This window comes from Marmota monax, unplaced genomic scaffold, assembly GCF_021218885.2.
Source record: "Marmota monax isolate L192 unplaced genomic scaffold, Marmota_monax_Labrador192_F-V1.1 WCK01_AAM20220418_F8-fsc00011, whole genome shotgun sequence".
NCBI classification, from domain to species: Eukaryota; Metazoa; Chordata; class Mammalia; order Rodentia; family Sciuridae; genus Marmota; species Marmota monax.
This window is the reverse complement of record NW_026693082.1, coordinates 8354689-8379541: the sequence shown is the minus strand read 5'-3', so window position 1 is coordinate 8379541 and position 24853 is coordinate 8354689. Positions and strand designations below refer to the sequence as shown.

At 33.0% G+C, this 24853-nt stretch overlaps 1 protein-coding gene across 3 annotated transcripts in view; it reads left to right on the top strand.

Annotated features, from left to right (window-relative positions):
• Positions 1-24853, top strand: part of Stard13 (StAR related lipid transfer domain containing 13) — a 482586-nt gene that overhangs the window by 110876 nt on the left and 346857 nt on the right. Inside the window, exon 1 of one of the 3 annotated variants that reach the window (XM_058582528.1) lies at positions 15533-15673. The exons of 1 other annotated variant lie outside the window; for it this stretch is intronic. The gene's annotated coding sequence lies outside the window, so the exon portion shown is untranslated. Of the gene's footprint in view, positions 1-15532; positions 15674-16116; positions 16248-24853 lie in introns of those variants that run through there. One more of the 3 variants, XM_046454060.2, reaches the window with a different exon arrangement.

Below are 24853 nucleotides of genomic sequence, written 5' to 3'. Positions count from 1 at the left end.
TGGATATCCATGGTATTAAACTCAAAACACTGACAGAAGGCTGTAATGAATTTCAGGAAGGTAGTATGGCACAGATCTATAAAATCCAATTTGTAATACACATCTAAAGTCACTCACAAAAACATTTTTAAAAAGACAAGAAGTGCAATGCAATAAATGACACTTTTAAGTAATGCAATTAGAAAATAACAAGAGAATGTCTAGTAGTAACACAGGAATCAGAGAGTCTGTCATAGGAGAACATCTTGCAAAATGAATAGTTGAAAAGATTTCAAGCAAATAATTTTTATCTATGTGATCCCTTCTCCCCCAAATTTTCATGTTCTTTGTAAAGGTTTTAAACCCCAGAATAACTCCTGTAACTCTCTTTTGCTTTTTTTCTTTTAACTTTAATCAAGAATTTACAAGATTTTTTTTCTTTCTTTTCTTCTTTTGAAGAGAAAGGAATGCTAGAGATCAAACTTAGGGAATTGTGAATGCTAAACACACACTCTTCCTTTGAGCTACATCCTCACCCTGCAGGATTTCATCTTCAAGCATAGCTAACATCCATCTGTTAGAACTCCAAACAAAAAAATAAGTTGAAGAAGAAAGAGATGGGGGGAAATGATTCCAAGTTATTTGGATCAATAACTTTACAAGCTTAAGTGCTTTTATAGCAAACTAAAACTAGAAAAGGTTAAGGAGATAACTTAGAAAAATAACATTCTTTTTTTTTTTTTCTTTATGCAGTACTATTGAACCCAGAAAGCTCTCCCTAACCCTTTTTAAATTTATCTTGATGGATCAAACTCAGGAATTAGACCAGAAACTATGCAATTCCTAGAATAAAATATTGAGTCAACATTCCAACTTATAGGCACAGTCAATAACTTTCTCAATAGGATTCATAAAGCTCAGGAAATAATGCAAAGAGTTAATAAATGGGATGGCATAAAATTAAAAAAAAATCTGCACAGCAAAGGAAACAAGTATGTGGAGAATGATGCTACAGAATGAGAGAAAATCTTGCTAGCTACTCTTCTGACAGAGGATTTGTACCCAGACTATATAAAACTCAAAAACAAATTACTACCAAAAAAAAAACCAATTAATAAATGGGAAAATGAACTAAACAGATACTTCTCAAAAGAAGAAATACAAATGACCAACAAATATGTGAAAAAAATGTTCAACATTATTAGCAATTAGTGAAATGCAAATTAAAACTATAACTGAGATTTCATCTCACTCCAGTTAGAATGCCAGCCATCAAGAATACAAACAACAATGAATGCTGGAGAGGATATGGAGAAAAAGAAACATTTTTACACTGATGGTGGGATTATAAATTGGTACAATCACTATGGAAATCAGTATCTGGCTTTTTCAAAAGACTAGGACTCACAATACAATCCATCTGTACCACTCCTCCTATTCATATCCTAAAGAATTCAAGTCATCACATTATAGTGATGCATGCAGTACCAAGTTTATTGCTGCACAATTCACAATAGTCAAACTATGAAACCAGCCTAGGTATCCATCAACAGATAAATTAATAAAGAAAATGTACTATATATATACAAATAAAGTTTAATTTAGCCATGAAATCATGTCCCTTGCAGGAAAATAAGTGGAACTTGAGAACATTATGTTAAGTGAAATAAGTCAGATTCAGAAAGTCAAAGGCCTTATGTTTTCTCCCATATGTGGAAACTAGAGAGGAAAAAGGAAAAACAAAAATGCATGTGGGGGATCTCATGAAAATTGAAGGGAGATCAGTAGAGTAGAGGAAATAAACCAGGGGGAAGAGAAGAGGAAATTGACAGAGAATATACTGGAGAATTGCATTGGTCAAGTTATACTGTAATATTGTATGCACATATGAATGTGTAACAAGTCCCAGCATTATGTACAACTATAATGCACCAATAAAAATATGGACAAATAAAAATGTTTTATTTGGGGATAGGGTCTTGCTAAATTACCCAGGCTGGCTTCAAACTTCCAAGTCTCCTGTTTCAGCTTCCCACGCACCTGAGATTATAGGTGTGTATCACTGCACCAAGCAAGTATTTTATTTTATCTACCTGTCTATCCATCTATAGATAGATAGATAGATATGTATGTGTGTGTATATATATATATATATATATATATATATATATATATATATATAGAGAGAGAGAGAGAGAGAGAGAGAGATGACAGCTAGCAACAGTGGACTCTGAAAGAACTAACACATAAAGTTTAATAATGCCTACACCAAAGACATGAAAAATATGATTTCAGTACCAAAATAGTTTAATATGCTGAGTTATTGTCAACAGAATGCAGAATAAAAAGAGATGGCTAGAACTCAAATCAAACAAAATTATATTTAATTATGTGGGGCTTTCTTTGAAAGGTTCTGTCTGCAAGTTCATTCAGTATAATGAAAGCATAATTACAAAAAGCTGGAACTTACCTGATAGTGTTACCTGCTTTCAAATATTTTTAAATTCAAATAGGCAATGAACTGTTTTAAGAATTTTTAAATGGTGTATAGCATGTGTGCTTACCAAAAATTATTTAGTTATATAGTCTCAAAAGGGATTGATTTCCTTTGAACTGTTGCTGCAGTGTTCTATTGAATTTTATTGGCAACAATTTTTATAATGTATGAAAATTTACCTTTATTGTGACCTATGGTTTGCAAGATTGATTAGGTAAACATAATCCTTCTGTTACCCTACAGTCTGTGGGAAGAGGGAAAAACTAAACACATTCAGACCTTTTCAAGGCTAATTCTTAAATCTTTAAAATCTTTTCCCTTTAAAATAATGTTTCCCTAACATACTATGCCTTGCATCAGTCTATATAAGGACTATTTGGTTTTTTAAAAAAATCTAAACTAAACCTCATAATTTAGGCTTTTTACCATGTTGAAGTTTTGTGAGAGGGGGAAATGCATTAAAAGTTAAGAACTAATGTTGCAGTAATTAATATACAACTTGTACATATAAGACAATAGTGTGGGATAGTTGTGTGGACGGATAAGTAGGGAATATAGGCTATCCTTGGAACATTAACTATAATGTCAATTAACACTTTCTTATTTCAAATTAAGCTCTCAGAAAAGAATATACAAAAGTCTTAGTCGCTTGGGCTGCTATAATAAAACACCATAGACTGAGTGGCTTAAACAATAGACATATCTGTCATGGCTCTGGAGGCTGAGAAGTCTCAGGTCAAGGTGCCAGTAGATTCAGTTCCTGATGATGGGTCTGCCCAGCTTGCAGACTGGAGCCTTCTTGCTGTATCTTCACATGGCAGAAAGACTGTGTACTGGTGTCTCTTCCTCAGCTTATAAGGACATTATTCCCAGCATGAAGGCTTCACCTTCATGTCATCTAAACTTAAGTAATTCCCAAAGACTCCAACTCCTAATACCATCACATTGAGGGATTAGGATTTCAATGTATGAATTGAGAGGACATAAATATAGTTTATAATGACAAATATATGAAATTTTGACTCGCCTTAATATCTCTATTCTCCAGCTTTCCTGGGCCCCAGTAATATTAAAGTCCTTTCAACCTAAGAGGTATCTGAATATCCTGTTTTGTGTATAAATGGAATTTGTTTCTGTTGGACAAAATTGGTGATACTTTTGGGAAAACAAGAGATTGCATTCTAAAGAAGCATTATAAATAAATGCGGTAGATTAATGTAGTTTAGAAAATAATTTTGTAACATAGTAGTCTTCAAAAATATTTTCCAAACATCTCCTCTAATTTGTGAACACAGAGCAAATTAAGAAACTCAATGGGCTTTGCTAATCACTTAAAATGATTATTTTTTCTGGGAAAGAGAGAATTTAAATGACAGCTCTGTTAAAAATTATACTCTAAACATGTCAATCATATGCCTAGAAACATTAAATTAAAAAGTCAACTATTGCTACATTTAACATTTTCTTTTCTTCAAACATTTGAATATGTACTAATTTCCAGATGAGTGAGTTGGTTAGAAAGGGATAATACTGAACCTGGAGATTACTGACAGTTAAAAATGAAACTCAAATTGAGTGAAGTCTGTGCTTGATATCAACAGTAGTGTTATATTAGTAGACAGTATTATTATAATAATTTTATTTTATTTGTCAGGCTGAATATAGATGAGTCACTTTTTCTTTTTATTTATCATGATTTCCATGTCATGAGAGGTCAAATAGTATAGTAGAAACCAGAAAACAAGCAAAATCAATATACCATAATCTTTCCAGAAAGGAGATAATTTTTACTTTTCATCTTAAAGAAAATTGCTAATTCCATTTGATGTCTTTTACTTCTTTAATTTCCTTTCTATTCAACCTTCTTTCCCTTCTTTTTCTCTACTACATAGACAATATCTTTTTCTTTTTAAATTCCAGAAAAAAAGCACAAATAGTCAAAAACAAAACTGGGAAAAAGTGTCTTAACAATGAGGCCACATTTTAAAAGAAAATATGCAAATATGCTTTAGTAAGGATATTTGCTTTTAAATTTTATTTATTTAACAAACATTTTATTGGTCCCAGTATTTTCATGGCACTTTTCTTTTTTCTTTTTTGAGAGAGAGAGAGAGAGAGAGAGAGAGAGAGAGAGAGAGAGAGAGAAAGAGAGAGAGAGAGAGAAATTTTTAATATTTATTTTTTAGTTTTCGGTGGACACAACATCTTTATTTTATTTTTATGTGGTGCCGAGGATCAAATCCAGTGCCCGCCAGGCGAGTGCGTTACCACTTGAGCCACATCCCCAGCCCCGGCACTTTTCTAAGTGTTTTTAAAATATTAACTGATTTGATCCTAACAACCTTGTGAAGTGAGAACCATTATCATCCTTCAATTTTAGATGAGGAAACTGAGGCAAAGAAAGTTAGGAGGTTTGCACAAGGAAACAGAACCTGCAAGTAATGGAAAGAAAAAAAAATGTTGGCAGGATATGGAAACTCTTTGTTCCCCTCCTAGAGTACTGCTTTATTTTTCTTCTACAAATGAAACTGTATTTCAACCTTTACTATAAAGTCATTTTTTGCTATATTTGATTTTTTAATCTTTTTATTTTTATGAAACAGTATTTTAATTAGTTTAAATCAGATGGTGGCTCATTCTGTTGTACTTCTGTCATTCACACTTGAGAATGCACTGACTCAGAGAAGGAACCTTTTGCAACTCTACAATTTCCTTAAATTTAGGGACCATGGTCATGTTAGTACCTCGTTCTCCCAAAGTCCTGTATACTGATAGAATTTTTGTTTGTTTGTTTTCCTGAAAAAACTATCTACCTGTGTAATTTCTTATGTCTTATCAAGGCTTTGTACCTAGACTTACTTTAATTTCTCCAGAAAACTAAAAGGGTATGTGTGTGGAGGGGAGATGAAGTAATTTTTATAAAATCCACATCCTTTCAGAGTGTCTCACTTTAAGTTTCCAATTAAGAATAAAAACAGCAGTTCAAAAAACATTCACAGAGCACCTTCTCTATAACAGGCATAATGCCAGTACATGATTATGGAGAAAAATAAGCTATAATTGCTGTCTTCAGGAAAATATAACAAATAATAAAATACCAAGTTTTATAAATAATTAAAATTTGTAAAGTTCAAAAAGTGAGTAGAAATTTTTCAGAATAAGATAATTCCAAAATGAATAACTGATACTTTAGAAACCTATTTGCATAATACCATATGAACATTCAAAAAAAATTCCTCATACTTGTACAGGATTATTATGCTATTTGAGCAGACCCATTTCTTTTAAATTATCACAAGTTATTAGAATATCAGGGTGGTGTTCAAATTTAAAAAAAAATTTTTAAAAGTTCAGCTTATTTAAGCTTCTAAAACAACAACATATCCTAAATTTAAAGAAAGGAAGGAGAGGGAGATGAAAAGGGAGGGGGAACAAAGAGAAAAGGGGCTAAGAGAACAATAATAAGAATTCCTTTGTACAAGAGATATTAATTTAGTGCATTCAACGCTGTCCTACAGTCCTATATGAGATGAAATTATTATACCTTTTTATATGGCTAAATGTTTGTCTGTATTGTTTGGGCCAGATATTTAAAGGTAAAGAGAAGAACTAATTGAACGTCACAGACTTGTGAAGGGGATAGGTAATTTCCATGTTCACCAAATTCTAAGAGAATAAGATCTTTAAGGCAAAGCATGATTCTGTGGGGCATGGTGTCACATGCCTCTTATCCCAGTGGCTGAGGAGAGGATAAGGCAGGAGGATCCAAAGTTCAAAGCCAGCCTCAGCAACTTAGGGACGCCCTAAGCAACTTAGGGAGATCCTGTCTCAAAATAAAAAATAAAAAAGGGGTGGGGATATTGCTCAGTGGTTAAGTGCTCCCCTTGGGTTCAATCCCTGGTACAAAAAAGAAAAAAAAAACCAGCTATTTTTTTAAAAAAACCTTTTTATGAATCCTGAAAAATAATTTAACTATGAATTTAAAAACTTTTGATACAATTCTTGAAAAAAATCAGTGAAAATATGCTTCCTCATTTTTATAAACAATATAGAAATTCTGTTTAGATTATAAACATAAAATTACTATTAAATTATCACTATTTTCTAATTTTCTTTATTCAAAGTTATCTTTGTTTTAAATTCAAATAATATGAATTTATATGCATTATTTCTTATAACATTACTTATAATAATTTTAATAACTGCACTATTTCTTCTTATGGGTTATACATTATCTATGTTTTTTTTTTTTAACTTAGTGTTGCTGGGGAATAAAAACTATGGCTATTTTAAATAATCTACTATTTAGGTGTTGTTTCCAGTTTTATATATTTACCAATGAAGTTACAATTAGTATTTTTGCCTCACTCCTTTTTATGATTATTTTCATAAAAGAGATTTCCAGAAATAAAGTCCCTAGTCAAAATGCAACTGTTTATATCAACAAAAACTCGTGAATTATGCGTTTATTTATTTATTTGGTATTGGGTATTGAACCCAGGAATGCTTAACCACTGAGTACATTCCCCAGACCTTTTTTTCTATTATTATTTTGAGACAGGAACCCCCCTAAGTTGCTTAGGGCCTCACTAAGTTGCTGAATCTGGCTTTGAACTCTGAACTCCTACCTCAGCTTCCTGAGCCGCTGGGATTACAGCTGTGCAACCACTGTGCCTGGAGTCAGTTATTTTTTAATGTTGTTTAATATGTACTAAAGCATGTAAGTTATACTTCTTGTGTATTTTGTTAATTTACATTCTATTCCTATATTGGTATTAAATTATTTCAGTTATCAAAGCTTTAAAATACATTTTCAAAACATCATGTACAATAATCATCTGTCAGTAAAAGCGTCTAGTATAGCTTATATAAATCATTTCTTTTCTTTTCAAAACATGCTGTGCATTTTTTTGAGTTTATCAACTTCTACATAGTGATTTTTGTCAAGATGGAAAACAATTTAAACCAAAATTTTATTATTATTTCCCATGAATTGCATTAAATCTATAATTTGGAGGTAACTGACACCTTGAAGCATTATTGTTAACAAGCAGAGGCATAGTTTGTCTGCTGATTTATTTCTATTTTCAAAGATTTTTATCTTAAATTGTGTAGGTCACAAATATTTCTCATTAAAGGTGTTCTTAAAGTTTATATTTTTGTTGCTACAGTGAATGTGATTCTCTTTTCATTGATTTCTTAATAGCTTTATTGAAGTACAATTTACATGTAATACATGTGTGTGTGATTTCTGACATACTCATTACAGTACAAGAACAAACTTTACATGATTCCTATAATTTTAAGCATATGTCAGTTGTTTTATAGCTTAGTGTGGACTGTACGGGAGAAATGTACCACATATGCTTGTGAAGTATGTGTCTTCAACTTTTGTTTGGCAGAGTGTTCTATAGAGGTCAGTTAGAGCTAGTTGGGCCATAGTGTTAAGTGTTGAGTGATATAAAAGATACCCTTGCTGATTTTCTATCTAGAGTTGTCCTATTAATTACTAAGATTGAGGTGTTAATGTCTCTATTTCTCTCTTCAGTTCTTTTTTTGTTCCCTGTACTTGAAAAAAAGTTAGTTGTGTATATATTTACAAATGTTCTATTTTCCTGTTGTATTAACTCTTATCATTATGAAATGTCACATCTTTTTTTTATCTTGAAGTATATTTTTTCATTACTTGTATATTCACTCTAGCTCTATTAGTTTTACTGTTTGCATGATGTACCTTTTCTCATCTTTTGAACTTTCATACTGAGGTTTTCGATCTATAATGTAGCACTTGTAGGCAGCAGTGAGTTGGATCTTGTCTGCTATCATAAATCCAGTCTAAGAATCTCTATCTTTTAGTTGGAGCATTTAATCTATTTTCATGCAATGAAATTATTGATACAGCTGAACTTCAGCTTTTTAAAAGTTTTCCAGTATGGGTCAAGTCTTTTTTGTTCACTATTCCTCTTGCATGACCTTCTTTTGTGTTACATAGACATTTTCTAGTATACTACTTGGATTCCTTTTGCAAAACTCTTTGTAAAATTGTTTTCTTAGTGTTAACAATACTCATATTAAGTCATTACAATCTACTTCAAATTTTCTTTTATTTAACATTTTTTTTAGTTGTAGATGGACACAATATCCTTTTTTTAATGTGGTGCTGAGGATCGAACCTAATGCCTCACACTTGCTAGACATGCGCTGTACCACTGAGCCACATCCCCAGCGCTAAAATTAATACTAAATATCAGTGAAATATAAAAATTTTGCTAAAATATAGCTCCATTTTCTCCTTTGTGTTATCACAGGTAATATTTTTATGTTAAGAGCTCAATGACAGTTTCATAATTATCATCTCAAACAATTATCTTTTAAATAAGTGAAAGGAACAACAGACAAAATATTTACTTTTATAGTCCTTTATATTTACCTTTATTATTACTATTTCCAGCGTTATTTCTTCACATGGATTCAAGTCACTATTATCATTTCCTTTGATTCCAAAGAATTTTTTTCAATGTTTCCTATAGAGCAGTTTTAATAATAACAAATTGTTTCTGACTTTATCTAAAAATGTCTTTATTCCACTTTCATTTTTTTGAAGGTTCCTTTAAAGTGGTATAGAATTTGAGGTTGACAGATTTTTTTTTCTTTGTGTCAGCCTGCTGCCTTTTGGCTTCTACTATTTCTGATGAGAAGTCAGCTTTTAATCTTCTTGTGTTTCCACTGTATGTGATTGTTCATTTTCCAAGATGTTCTCCTCTTTAGCTTTTAAATATGACTATAATGTACTATAATGTATCTTACTATTTCTTTGGGTTAATACTCTTTGGAGGTCACTGAGCTTCCTGGATAGGTAAATTAATTTTTTTCAGCAAATTTGGAAAGTTTTAATCATTATTTCTTTGCACATTTTCTGCACCTTTCTGTCTCTTCTCTCCTTCTAGGGTTCCATGTGTGTGGAAGCATACAAAAAATGTGTCTTACAGGTCTCTGAGACTGTTAATTTTTCATTCTGTTCTGATTTGAACATGCCATAAAAGGAGAGAAACTACACAGTAATTTGAACAAGTTTAATATATTGACTTGTGTATAGCTGGGTACTCAAGTAATGAGAAAAAGTAAGGACAGCACTTTAAAGTTTCAAGATTAGCTGGATGTTAACAGGCAAATCCCTATAATCCCAGAAACTCAGGGGACTAAGGCAAGAGGATCACAAGTTTGAGGATAGCCTCAGCAACTTAGCGAGACCCTGTCTCAAAATTAAAAAAAAAAAAAAAAAGAAAGAAAAATGGGAGGTGGGGGCTTGGGAACTTAGCTCAGTGGTAAATCACTCCTGGTTCAATCCCCAGTTTAAAAAGAAAAAAATCCCCCCACTAAAAAAAAAAAAAAAAAAAAAAAAAAAAACTTTCAGAACTAGAATATAAGAAGCAGCCAGTATCCCTAGGTTTGGGACATAGTATCAAAGGCAAACACCCTCCCAGGACTGAGATCCAGGTCTTGTTAAAAAGGAGGGAATGACCAGTGCTCACTGAGAACATACTATGGAGCTCCATCAGCAAAATTTGCTGGAAATTCCCTTTTAGAGTAGGGATAAAAATCACTTCACATAATGTTATCTCCCTGAAGGCATTCTGCTTTAAAACTGTCCAGTGGGACAGAGATAAGCTATTCATCAGTGATTTCTGTGATGTTTGGTTTTATATTATTTTGGTTTACCTTCTTTTTTACTTTGATGTGTTATTGTACTCATTTTAAATAAAAGATATACAATTCTTCTTATAGAATATTCCTCAGGCATACTTTATTCAGGGCATTACAATAAAAGTTAATAATTTTTTGTCTAGTACTGGAGTTGTTTTAACTTTAATCCTTCACTTAGCATTATTTAGCAACATGATAGCTATATTTTCAAAATCTATTTTCATAAGATAAAGGGGAAATAATTAGGACCTTATAGGTAAAGCAGGGTTAAGAAATTATAATCATTAATAAACTTAAAATAAAGGCAGACAATTCACTACATAAATCAACTAAAAACATTTAAAATATCTTATGAGAATAATTACCATTATTCAATAACTAGTATCCCTTCTTCCTAAAAATATTTTTGGTTTTCCTTAATTCACAAGTCTTCTACAATGATTATGAATGTGTTTTTGCTTTGCTATAAATAAGAATTGTAAGAAACATTTTCCCTTGTAACTCCATCAAATGGTCAATGCTTTTTGATTATTCATTTGCCTTATTTAGCTTAGGATATTTGAAGGAGAAAATTATAGTATAAGATATTCTTTAAATCCTTCCTATTTCATTGTTTTACATTCAAGAAAACTTACTGCCAATGCATAAGTGACCATAGAGAACATTGCTCTTGTCCTGAACTTCCAATTTAAATTCCTTTCCTTTGTTTAATTGCCTCAGCTTCCTATATTCCATCCAAATTACATTACAAAAATATTTGCACTTGCTCTGCTATATATTTCACCTCCTTTTCTTCTCTCAGGATCCCATATTTTATTATAATTCTAAAAAAATTATCTTCAAGAAAAATTACTTATATTTTTACATAACATCCTAAATGCTCACACTTGTAGAAAAAGTACAAGTAAGTATATCCAGAATTCTGTACAATAGGAATTTTAGTTGTGGAGACATTATTGTACTTGACACAAAATGGTTTAGTAGAAGTTCCCTTAAAGGGACTGAATTCCATCTGGTATAGAAACACATTTAAGACAGTGGAGCCAAAATAAAGGTTGGGAAAGGTGTGGTAGGACAGAATGAATAATTGGAGGTTGGATTTAATTAATCCATGAAAGTTGTATGTATATATAGAAATATCACACACCCATTAATATGTGCACATAATGCTAATCAAAAATTTTTTAAAAGATTAAAAAAACATAATTATGCAAACAATACATATTTTGCAAAAAACCAATAAAGGGTACCCCAAAAATGGGGTTACATAACAGTTACATCTATATAAGTAAAACATCAAGAATACTGAAAAGCTAGACTCATTTCAGTAGTGCTAATGACTAATTCTGAGCAATACATGTGCATGGTTAATAATCACAATGAAACATAAACAGTTGTAAATAATCTACTTGGAATGGCTATTTTTGTGGTAATATTTTAAAACCATATATAAATACCATGATATTTTTACTTTTTCTAAAGTAGTAAAACTTACATTGCTGAAATTAGTATGGAAACTTTAGATATATTTTAATTTGTTATTAAATAAAATATTTTATCCATGTCTTATGATGTGCTAATCAAAAAAATTATCATCTGCTCAGTCAATATTCTCATTTAAGTTATTATAACTTATCTACATATAAAATTGTTATCAATTACCAATGTAACAAATGCACAAAAGTAGTCTTCTTTTGATCACAAATAAGAAATGTTAATATTCTGACAATGAAATGAAGACAGCAGAATATTTAATTCAAGCTTATTTCCAAAGAATAACTTAGCTTGAAATAATAGACAATTTGAATGTGATTTTAAAATTTAAAAAGTTAAAAGACTAGAAAATCTGAAAACTAAAACACCATTATAAGGCAATATGAAGGCTATAGAGATTCACCTGGCAGTAACTAACAATATGATGCATCGCCAGTATAAAAGACACAAAAACTGGTCTAACACTAAATCAAAATATGAGCACCAGTATTATTAGGCTAAAATGAGAAATTTAGTAAGTCAATTGATTGCAGCAAAAACAATATTTATAAAAGTTATCTGTAAGGGCTGGGGTTGTAGCTCAGTGGTAGAGAGCTACTCACATATGTGAGGCCCTGGGTTCTATCCTCAGCACCACATAAAAATAAATAAATAAAAAGATATTTTGTCCATCTACAGCTAAAAATAATAAGTTATGTATAATATTAAAGGCATTTGTGTCAGCTGAATCAACTTATTTTGCATTTCTTGGAGAAATGCTTCTTTCCACAGATGTTCATTACAAATACATTTATGTATTTATTGTGTTGTAAGAAAATAAGAGGGAAAACAAAATTTAAAATATGACCCCCCCCCCATAGTAACTGCTAATAGAAATTACTTTCAAAAGCAATCTTGACAGTGGGGTCCTAATCTAATTACTGCATCAAACTCCATCAAAATTTGGCTGAAAGTAAACTACAACATTTCATATAATGCTAACTGACAAAATGAGCCAGGATAAATGGTAATGCTAATAACCATAATAAATATGTCAGAAATAATTTCAGTCAAGAAAATAGTTATTTAATAGTGCTCACCAAGTACAGTAAGTACCAATACTATTGAGTAGATAGACTTTATATCACAGTTCTCCCCTCTTCATTAGTGAATTCATTACAAGTTTCGTTTCAATTAAAGCACAGAACATATACAATTCTCTGTTTAGTCTAAATGGCTAATCAATAATTACTCAAACACAAGGTACTCAGCCTCTTGGGGCAATGCCATGATTTTGGGACAGTTCTTCTCAATACAACCCCTCTTTTTATCCTTTGCTGTTGTTACGGAGGAGGTTCATTCAGGTGAGAGGGGAAAAGAAAAAAGAAAACAAACGTGAAATTTGGGTATTTTTTTTAAAGCCAGATTATAACACCTAGCAATTACAAAAAATATAATACAATGCATAAATATAAAACCTCACACAATCCTAAAAACATAATAAGTGAAAAAATAGTAATAATTAAAAATAACCAACATTTCCAGGTAACACTGATAATTCACAGGCATAAAAACAGTCCTCTTTGATATTAGGGAAATTCCAATAGCCTGCAGGTATGGATGCATGCAGAGCAAGAGTGTTCAAAGTTTCCAAAAGACATGGCACCAGACTACTTAATGGCATAGTAAGTTAGACTCCTCAGTTATTTGTAGTAATACAATAATTTTACTCTATTAATACCAAATTAAGTAAGCTTGAATAACTCATTCAGTAGGTTGAAACTAAGAAGTCCTTTGTTGTGAGTAAAAACCAGTCTATGAAACTGGGCTCATTCATATTAAAGTACAGAAAAAGAGCCTTGCATTTTTTCCTAAGGACTTTAAAGCCCATAAGCTTGCCTTAAAGAAAAATTGATTTAGGGAAATCAGCATCTGATACAGAGATAGAAGTAATCTAGTGGACTGACTTAAAATACACAGGAAAAAAGCCAGTGTAATTAATACCTAATTTTATTTAATAAAAAATATAAGGTACAATTGCATTGATCTGATGTAACTTTGTAATAAATAGTATGAATTCATTCTGCAAAATTCATATTGAATTCATTTCTTTCATCACACTTTAGTGAAGCTCTTAAATTGCATTTATTTAATGGAAATCTTACTGAATCATTGCAAAAGCACCATTTTGTTGTCTTCATTGATTATCAGATACATTAATTTGAAAACCAAGGAGATAAAGTTATTTTTTATAGTAAAGTCACTCCTACTAGAAAAAACATTCCAAAGTTTTTATCAGTTTTAGGAATATCATCAGTTACAAACAAAACAACCTATCTAACAATATTTGTATTTCTATTAGAAACAAGGATGAAGCTTATAGAGTGAAGCATGCTTTATTCATAGGTAGGGATCAATAAATGCAGTGGTTTTGACAGATTAAAAGGCCTGCTGAAAACAACATAAATAAGTTTTGAGGTGTACATTTTTATATGGTATAGGGGGTAAGGGATAGATGATTCAGTGAAACAAAGAACTATCACCTGATGCAAAAGGAAACTGAAAAATTGTCATCTTCCAAACGGTAAAAAATAAAGTGTTGAAACTCTTTTCTCCTTACTTGTAGTCATTTCTGATTTACCAATTTTCAACAGTTAATGTGAACAACAGAAATTACATCACAATAACTGAAATATTTAATATACCTGATGTTACAGCACCCTCTATCATATATAGAACATACATATATGAATTAGTGGCCTAAATAAGTATTTATGTAACAACTTTCCTAGATCTAGAGCTTAGTTTATTATTTCCCCTTCATGGAGTTAAAGATAATCCACTTTTAAATCAGCAATTTAACCTAGTACCACCTTCCCTGCAATACACAGAAAAGGGCACTCATTCTTGACAAAGCAATCCTGAATTCTTAAGTTATTCCATATTAGTTTTAACACCAACAGCATCAGTATCACCTAAGAACTGTTATTATCCTGCTCTACTTACTCCCAGATCTTCCCTCCCACTTATTAACTATGTAGTTGAGGCCCAGCAATCTTTTAATTAGCCTTTCAGAGAATTCTGACTCATGCACAATTTTGAGAACCAATAGTATAGAACAAACATCTAATGGCAAGTTAATATCAGAATTATAAGGGCTATTCCCTTTTACTACATATTTTGATACAGAAAGCACCATGCCAAAAAAAAAAAAAACAGCGAAAACTAGTTAAATACTGTAAGCGCTTCAGCTTCCAGGAAAATGTTTACAGGCAAGAATTAAACATTTATCTCGATTTTGCTAAAATTGAAGGGCTTACTTTCCCTGTTTATCTAAAAGAAATGTTCCATGTAAACAAATCTATATTCAAAGTTTCTGAGGATTTTTTTTTCTTTTTGTACCTGAGATAGAACCCAGGGTGCTTAACCTTTGAAGCACAACCCTAGGCCCCACTTTTTAACGTCTCTTATTTAGAAACAGGATCTCAGCTGAGTTGCTTAAGGCCTGCCTGAATTGCGAAGCTGGCTTTAAACTCATGATCCTCCTGTCCCAGTCTCCAGAGTCGCTGGGATTACAAGCATACGGGACCACGCCCAACCTCCATGGATAATTTTTAAAGCAAATTTTCCACTAAATTTTCTGCTGTTGGGTCTGGAACACCCCGCACGATTTTGTAACACCAGCTCAACAGACGAATGGAAACAAAAGCGGGAGCTAATCAACGCCACAAAGCCTGTGCCATCTCTCCACAGTGCAAAAGAAAGAGAGGCTCCCAGGTCCCAAAAGAGTTAAAAAAAAGTGACGTGGGTAGGTCAGGGAAAGGCCCAGTGCACGGGGGAGGGCTATTTTTTTCTGGGCTTGAAACTATGAAAGACAAATTTCCTTTCCGTCTGGGGTACTCATCTCTCCTACAAGCAGTTTCCGCTTCAGAATCCCCGCAAAAAGCATTCTGCGCGGGAACTCAGTGGGGCGGAGCCTCTGGTCCCTCCCTCCTCGCGGGAAGGGCGGGAGAGAGAAAGGCAAGTCGCGGCCGCGGTTTCTCTGGAAGGTTCGGAGAGTTAAGCGCGCGCCCCCTCCGCGGGCAGCGAGAAACTCAGCACCAGATGGCGCTGCAGCACCGAGAGCCAGAGCCTGGGCCACTGGGGAAATGGGAACAGGCGTCACCGGATCCTTTCCTTCGTGTCCGTAGCCGGAAATGTGCGCGGGCGCCAGCCTCTCGTCCCGGATATTAAGACTTCGGGAGCGTTCCCGCGTGAGGGCGGGGCTAGCACCGGAACCGAACGGCGACCGTGGGGCCTTGGGGCGGAAGCCCGGGGTGGTGCCTGCAGGCCCTGATTTCCGGTGCTCGCGCCACGTTTGGGCGGGAGCGCGAGGAGGGGCAGCGGGGCGGGTTCTTTCCCTGCGCTTGCTCAGTTTTAGGATGCCGGCTCCCGCCGCCGAATGTCTTTCCATTTTTGCACGTTTGCTGTTCCGCCAAAGCGGAATGGTGGCGTAATAAGTGTTGTGTGTGTTTTTCCCCCGCCCACTGGGATCGGTTTTCTGGCTGGGAGTCAGGTTTCTGGAAATCTTTGTGGAAAGTCAGTGCTATATGAGGTAAAAACTCGAGCTGTAGATTTCCTCGTAATCTTTAGCCATCCAGATATGCGCTGGGCGCGGTCCCAGACTTTCCCTCTAAGTCTTAATGAGCCTGCTTGACCCACCCCGTTGTTCCTTTAAACATTTATTCTGAGAAGTTTGGGGAGTCGCAAGGAAGATGGGTGTCGCGCAGGCCAATAGGCTATTCATGTGGAACCGAGAATATTTTTAAGTTAAATACAGAAGGATGTCACAAAGTAATTTACTTACTTTGACTCCCTTTTTTTATTTTTGTCAGAATGAGCAGTTTTGTTTTCAACCTTTTAGGGTACGGCTTTGGACACTATCAGTTTTCGTTAACTAAGGGAAAGCCCCCTGTGCAAATGTGTACCCGAAGAAAATTTTGACTTTTTTCCACTTCTGTGCTGTACTGGCGAGCCCCTGTCCCTGTATGGACTTTTCCTAGGGATGGATCTTAGTGGCGCTTCAGAGTACATTGGCTTTGTTCTTAGGGCCAACGGGGGAGCAGCCAAGTATGTTGCAAAAAGTAAAATCTTTGTGAATCTGTATCCATCTTCTTTTAATTTTATACTAATTCTGAAAGTGTTCTCTGTGCAAAGTGCCTAGTTCCCCCAGAAAGTGTTTTCAGCTTTGGTGGACAATTTTTGGAATTTCAAAGCACTTCTTAAAATGCTACTTGTGAAAGAGCAAAAGGAATAGAGACTTTAAAGTAAACTGTAAAAGAGGGGTGGCCTGCAGATTTTACAAGAGTTATATGATCTGAAGTGGCCAAATAAGGACATTTTAGTTTTTTGTTTATTTTGAGTTTTTTGCAGTAGTAGTTTTAATAGTTTTGGTAGTACATGTTGTGAAGGGAGCCATCCGGACTTGAGTAATGCCGTGGCACATATTTATGTAAAAGCCAATGGGGGTTATGGGCAACATTACAGTATCATTCAGGAGTGCTGAGAAATGGCACAAGGAGACAAGATGTCCAGGGAGTAAAGGAAAACCATAGTGGAAGATAATAGAAAACATGTGAAAGCGAAGGTCACAGTGAAAGCCAGAAAAGGTTAGTGTGGAAGTCAGAAAAATAGTATCTAGACCTCACAATGAATGTATGGAATGAAGGAATAAGTATTTCATCATTGGATATTTCAGCTTTGGCTAATCCCCATCTCTCTGATTTTAACTTCTCTATATATTCTCATCTTTCCTGGATTTCATATCCAACCAACCTTAAATTGAGGAATTACTTCATTTTATCATCATTATACTGTAATTTGCATAACTCTCAGAAATAGTGGTAATTAAGTCACTCCTGTGAAAATATCCTCAACTCTTGACCTTCAGCACTTAACTTTCCTGGCAAAACACAAACCATGGACAAACTCTCGTGCATTTATGTTTTTTGTGCTTGCTCCCAGCAGCTTAACAATTGGGTAGACATCTAAATGGGCTTTCTACATTGATTAGCCCTATTATTGCTTTTCCCTAGTAATTTCATTTTCTTTCTCTAAACGAAATATTTCATTTTTTTCTTCTTCAAATTACAGACTTCCTCCTCAACCTAATGGCTTTGTCTCATGCCTTATTGAAAAAAGAATTATTGAGCATAAACCAAGAACACTTATATTGCCACCAATCCATCTACATCTGCACTCTTCAAACATCTGTTTTCTAGTTAAAGGGATGCCAGATCTTTCTATCACAAAGCAACACTTAGTATTTTCAGACTTCAGTTTTAATCATTGATGAGCATATGGACTTACCTCATTTTTGTGACCTGTATGTACAAAACTTGCCTATTTTTAATCTGAGTTGTTGGTTTTAGTTGAGTTGTAGGAGTTATTCACATCTTACATAAGTATTTTTTTGTCAGAGGTATATGTTGTGAATATTTTTTTTCCAGTGTGTAGTTTTCATTTTAATGATAGTGTCTTTTGAAGAGGAGTGTGAATTGTATTTTTCTAGGTATTTGTAATTATCCAGATACTCAAGTTCATTAGCATGAAGCTATCCATAAGATCCTCTTTTTAGTATTCACTATGTAGAGTCCTCCATAGATATCCTTGGAGGATTGATTCCAGAACATTCCTCCAATATGAAAATATGCAGGTATTCAAACCTCTTCTAGAAAATGGCATGATATTTGCACATAACCTATGTATGCACTCCTGTATTCTTTAAATCAACTCTAGGTTATTTAAAATAGCTAATGCAATGTAAAAAAATACCATGTAAATTGTTATTTTATTCTATTGTTTAGGGAATAATGACAAAAAATAAAGTCTACATGTTCAGTAAACATATTTAAAAAAAAGAAAGTATTTTCCATCCACAGTTAAATCTGTGAACATGGAATCCATGGGTACAAAGGGTGGACTGTACTTAATTTATGCCTCTGATCTACTTAAAGTAATTTTTCTGTATGTTTTAATAACAAGAGTCAATATACATATTTTTCAAAATAGGAATCCAGTTATTTCTGTATGTATTCAAAAAAGATCATCCTTGGGCCTGGGGTTGTAGCTCAATGGTAGAGTGTTTGCCTAGCAAGTGTGAAGCACTGGGTTCAATCCTAAGCATCACATAAAAATAAATAAATAAAAGGTATTGTACCCATCTACAACTAAAAAAATATATATTAAAAAAAAGGTCATCCTTTAAATCCATAGCACCTTTGTCAAAAATCAATTGACTTTCTGAATCTTTTTTCTCTTTAGTTCAATTAACACATCTTTCCTTAAGCCCGTGCCACACTATATTGATTAATATAACTTTACAAATCTTGAAATAAGATAATGAAAGACATATTCTGTTTTCTTGAAATTATTTATTCTAAATCCTTTGCATTTTAATATGAATTTTAGAATCAAAGTTTATATTTTTCCAAAAGCCTGCTGAGATTTTAATTGGGTTTTTGTTGAATCTCTTCATCAGTTTGGAGAAAATTGACGTCTTAAAAATATAGAGTTTTTCAAACAATAAACAAGGCAATATCTTCATTTATTTTGGTATTTAATTGCTGTTTTTAATTTTCATTTTATAGATCTGGCACTGATATTGTTTATTCCTAAGTCATAGTTTCTTTAAATTTTATGACTATATTTTATAATTTTTAATTTAAATTTCCAGTTACTTTGAGTTATATTTTTCTAGAATTTTCATGTCATCCTTATGTACAGATTCTACTTTAGTGAAATTCTATAGTTTGTGCCTCATAATTCCTATGTTTGGATTATCTATACATCTTATTTCTATTGTCTTTATCTTATTCATATTTTTTGGTATACATAGAAATTCTGAATGGAATGCTGTTTTTGTTCACACAAAAAATTGTATTCAGAAGGAAGTTTTGCACTTTTATAAAAGATTTACTTTTGCATCTATTGGGAAATAAGCTATAAGCAGAACACCTTAATCTAATGAAGGGTTGAGATTATTTCAAATTGCTTTTCCATTTTTGTTAGGCCTGGTCTATTTCAGACTCTTTCTTACTCCTAGGATGATCCTTTATGTGTACCAACTCAAAGCCTGAGGTGTTTTCAGATCTCCACAGTGGGCCCTAAAATCTTAAATTTTTATTTTCTTAGAACCATAGGACTCCTGAAAGCTCTTCTCAGTTAATCTTCTTATTAGCTATCATTTTCTACATTTCTTCTCAGCCTCTGGAACAGTTTCCAAAATGGCAAATAAGTCAGGCAAAATACAGTTGAATATAAGCAGACTTCTCTGCACCCTTCTTCATGATCTTACCTCTCAAGATAACTTCAAAAATCCTTTTTGTATTTTACTCAACTTTTCTAGTTCTCCACAGGAAGATGTGTTTTATTTAAATTTTTTTTTAATGGGACATTTTTCTGCATATCAGTATCACCATTTTTGTCTCCAAACATCAGAAGCAACCAGAAAGATACAACATTAGCTTTTTGTCTTGATTCTAGAGGTGTTTGTGGATCCTCTTAGAAGTGATACCCCCTTGCCACAGGTGGTTTCCTGGGAAATACCCTTGGTTCTCTTTAAGGTTTGTCTAAATCTATCTTCTGCATGGGGAAGCACCCTCTGCTCTTCCTTCTGAGAGACCAGCATGTTTAGTTTCCACAGTACTGAAGCTGTAAAATCAATATGTCACCTTTGGTACTCTTACAAACATATGTTATAGTCAAGCAGGAAGAAATTTATCCTTTTATTTATGTTTTATAGATATCAGCAAAGAAATATGCTTACCAGAGAATGGGTTTTATTTGTCACCTTCATGTCAAGAACAGTTACATAAAATATTGCCCACAGGTCTGTAGGTGTCCTGTAGAAAGATCTGAATGATCAGGAGGTAATCCCAAATCCTCTACTTCCTGCATGGGTAGGTGGATTGAGTAAATTATTTCCTTTTTCTGAGTCTCCATTTCCCTTGTTGATCAAACAAGATGTCCACTTTGGGAGATTCCTGTCAGGTTTAAAAAGATACTGTATAAAGTGATACATGATATGTTCTGTTATTATTCATAAAGTTATTTATATAGAAAGGCCATTTTAACTTTGGAGAAAAGAGCCATAACTTGTCTACATAGCAGTAATATTTCAGAAAGCACAGTTTCCAGCTTGCTGCTCATAATATAGTTTAATTTAGTAAACATTGATTTGGTCTCTATTAAATGCAGAACACTACCTTAAAAAACTAGGATGCAAAACCTTTGAAATAATAACCTGCCTCAGCTATGTTAACATCTTGTCCATTTTATTGAAAACCGTGGTCAGTTGTTCTGAAACAGTTTTATCATCGATAGGATTTAGGTGTCAGACATTTTGGTATTTGCTCTCTTGCTATTTAATGCATCCTGAAATAGGTTTTATAAACCTAAAATAAAATTTAGTAAAACAACCTAGACTAAAATTTCAGCTACAATGTGAATAGCACCCACGTGAATTTTGTTACTAACAAACCTATAGTATAATACCATGATGCCGTTTCACTTAGAAGGCTATATGACAAAATGAGACCTGAGATCTGCTCCAGCATATTAATAATTAATTTGTTACAGGGATTGGAGGAAAGACTGTCATCAGACATAAAATGAAAGTTCTCCTGTTCAGTGTGATAACAGAAGCAATTTCTTCTTTCCTTAAAGAGGAAAATGAAGTTGTTTTATAGTAGACTATTCATTGAAGGGCTTTCTGTCAGGTTTTCCCTTTTAAGTTTGCCCTTAGGATTCTCCATCCAGATAGACTTGAAATCTCCTTGAACACAAGACACTCAGCTTTAGTTATTATGTCTACCCATCCCTATTGTCTACCTAATTCTTACCCTACTAAGAGAACAAAATATTTATGCAGTATATAAAGAACAAGTAATTTAAAACATTCTCATATCCAATAGGAGATCTTCCTGTGATAAGAAAATATATTTGAGAATCCAATAATCTATTCCCTGAGCTTGACTTTCTTCATTTGGAAGTTCATTTTCATTTTCACAGCCCATAGAATAAACAAATACAGCTTGGAACATTCTTACATTTATTGACCAGAAATGATTCAAATGATGTTGCACTGTTGAAATTACCTCATCTCCTTACTTTAAAAATACACATGGATTATATTGTGTATATATGCACACAACCTAGAGGGACACGTCCAACTAAGCTTCTTGTGACTGGATGACTTTGTTCTTTGCTTGTTTTTTTTTTTTTTCCTGTAATGTACAATTTACTTTTAAAAAATAAAAATTATTTTAAAAACCAAAAAAATACACATGGATTCAATTTTCAGTATCAATATGTGTTATGTTATATGAGTGTGTGTGTGTGTATATATATATATATCATATATGAATGATGTTTTATATATATATAAAATGTATATATATATATATAAAATGTATATATATATATAAAATATATATATATATATATATATATATATATATATATATATATATGATATAATGGTATGTGATGTAATGGCAAACAATTTAGTCATCTTATTCACCATTTCCATCCTGGTTCACCTCTGCAATTTTCAGTATTCTGTGTCACAGATTTAACCTCATATATATTGAATTTATTTACATGCACACAGTGAGAAAGGAAATGTGAAACCTAGAGTCACTTTCCCATAACCCTACTCTATTAATGTCTCAGAAATCACCAGATGCTCTTATTTCACATCCTGATGAAGCCTAACTGAGATGTTAAGTCTGACCTCTATGTGTTCTATATGGGATTGCTCAATCCTCCCACATTCCAATAGTTTAAGTATAGATTTTCTGGCAGTTATCTTGCCTTTTATAATGTGCTTAGATGGAATCAGTAAAACAAATGTGCCTTTTCTTTCCCTGAATGGGGTTATTATAGAGAAATATGAAGAAGCCATAAATAAGGGTGCAAAGTTCCCTTTATCCCCAAAGCACAAATAGTCTTATTGAGGGCTGGAACATATTTACTCCAGCTTTTGTGATAAGAGAAAGAATATAAGTTTTTTATGTTCAAAATAAATTTGACCTTAGTCCAAAACAACTAACTATATTGAAGAACTCCCTCCCCTTTTAAAGCAGGCCTTTGTTATAGCTCTTTCATTCATATAATTGAATTATTTTAAAAAATCAAAAGAATAAACTGACTTTCAATTTTCTGCTTTCAGGTTTTTGTTCTATATTACTAAAATATAATACATCATTGATTGCAGTTGATTCTCTGTGGTGCAATTTAAAACAGAGCATATCATTTATTTAAGTGTATTAATTTGAAATTATTACAGTTAAATAATGATTCTAAACTGTTTTTAAAGCATCAATATTAAGCCAAAAGGAAGGTTTGTGGCTAAAATTTCTATTCTGTGCTTTTTTAACTTTTATTTTTGCTAACCATATTCTGATTTTTGTAATCAACTCATTTTGCTTCTCATATTTGTCCATAATTTGGAAAAATCATTAATTAGAAAAAAATGAGATCTTTCATTGAGAAAACCATGCATTTTAATTTTCTTCACTTTCCATATTTGGAGTCAATGTTTGATCTCTAGTGAATAGTTTGATAGCAGATGATCATAATTTACATAACAATGAAATAAAATTAAGTTTTATAACATAAATGTTAAAACAGTGTGCACAATCCAACCAGGCATTATGATGCACACCTTTAGTCCCAGCAGCTGAGGAGGCTGAGGCAGGAGGATCACAAATTTGAGGCCAGCCTCAGCAACTTAGTGAGGACCTAAGTAACTTAGTGAGACCCTGTCTGAAAAATTAAAAGGGCTGAGGATGTGGTTCAGTGCTTAAGCATCCCTGACTTCAATCCCTGGTACCAAATAAACAACAACAACAAAACAGGCAGAGTGCTTACTCTCATGGTGCTTACAGTAGACATTTAGTTACTAAATTAAGAAAAATATATCTAAAAGACTACTGAAACTCTATAATCACTTTTAACATTTCTACTATGTATTCTATGTATAAAATAAATGTTAGAAAATGATGGGCTGGGGATGTGGCTCAAGCGGTAGCACACTCGCCTGGCATGCGTGCGGCCCAGGTTCTATCCTCAGCACCACATACAAACAGAGATGTTGTGTCCGCCGAAAACTAAAAAATAAATATTAAAAATTCTCTCTCTCTTAAAAAAATGTTAGAAAATGATCTTTTTCTCTATATCATTGTACACTATCACAAAATGCAGGCATTAAAAAACATCAAACATGGTTTCAAACATCTTTAAAACAAGGATTCATGACTAAATAATTGATAAGTGAATTTTTTTTTTTATGTTGAACTCCGAAGTTTATTTGTTGAATCACCCAGAAAACTTACACTCTGTCTTTACTATTTTTCCTTGTCTTGTGGAGCATTTTTACAAAACTTAGAGACATCTTTACACATAGCCAAGTGTTATCATCCAGTTAAGTTATGGACTCTCATTAATCTTGCATACCAGTCCAAGGAAGATATTTCAAAAACCTGATTCCTCAAAATGACGGTTTTTAAAGGCCTAACAGTTTATGGTAGAAGATTCTAGGACATAAATAATGAACCATTCTATTCATAGTAAGAAATCTGAGAATATAGAGAAAGTAAAAAGTATACTCAGATAACAAAAGGTGTGATTTTAAGTTTATTGTTAGATTTTTCTTTGCCTGTCCCAAAGCATTTCTATGGTGATGTTATAGGTCTACTTATTTCTATTCATTGATCATTCATCAATTATTTTTGAAATTTTAAATATACAAAGTTCTGAACAGTATTATGATTAATATAAAGTAAGTATAAGATATGTCCTTCCGTTTTAGAAAGTTAGAGTAATTAGAGAAAAAAGACACTCATGTAATGGGAACTACCTTATAATGAAGTATGCATCTAGGGTATCTCTCAGACTGGTATCAAGAAAGAGCATAATAGTAGCTGCCATTTGTGCCCAGAGCTTTCTTTTTAGTCCTCATAATAAAGATCAGCATCACTGGGGAAATCATTAAGCCATGCATCTGTTTTGTGTACTTTCCTGTATCTATTGTAAAACCAAGATATTATTTTGAAAAAGCACACATATACAAAGGAGGGAGCCAAAAGTAAGGGAAAGTTAATCTCAAATTAAGAAATATTGGAATACTGGTGACTATTATCCATGCATAAAACTTTT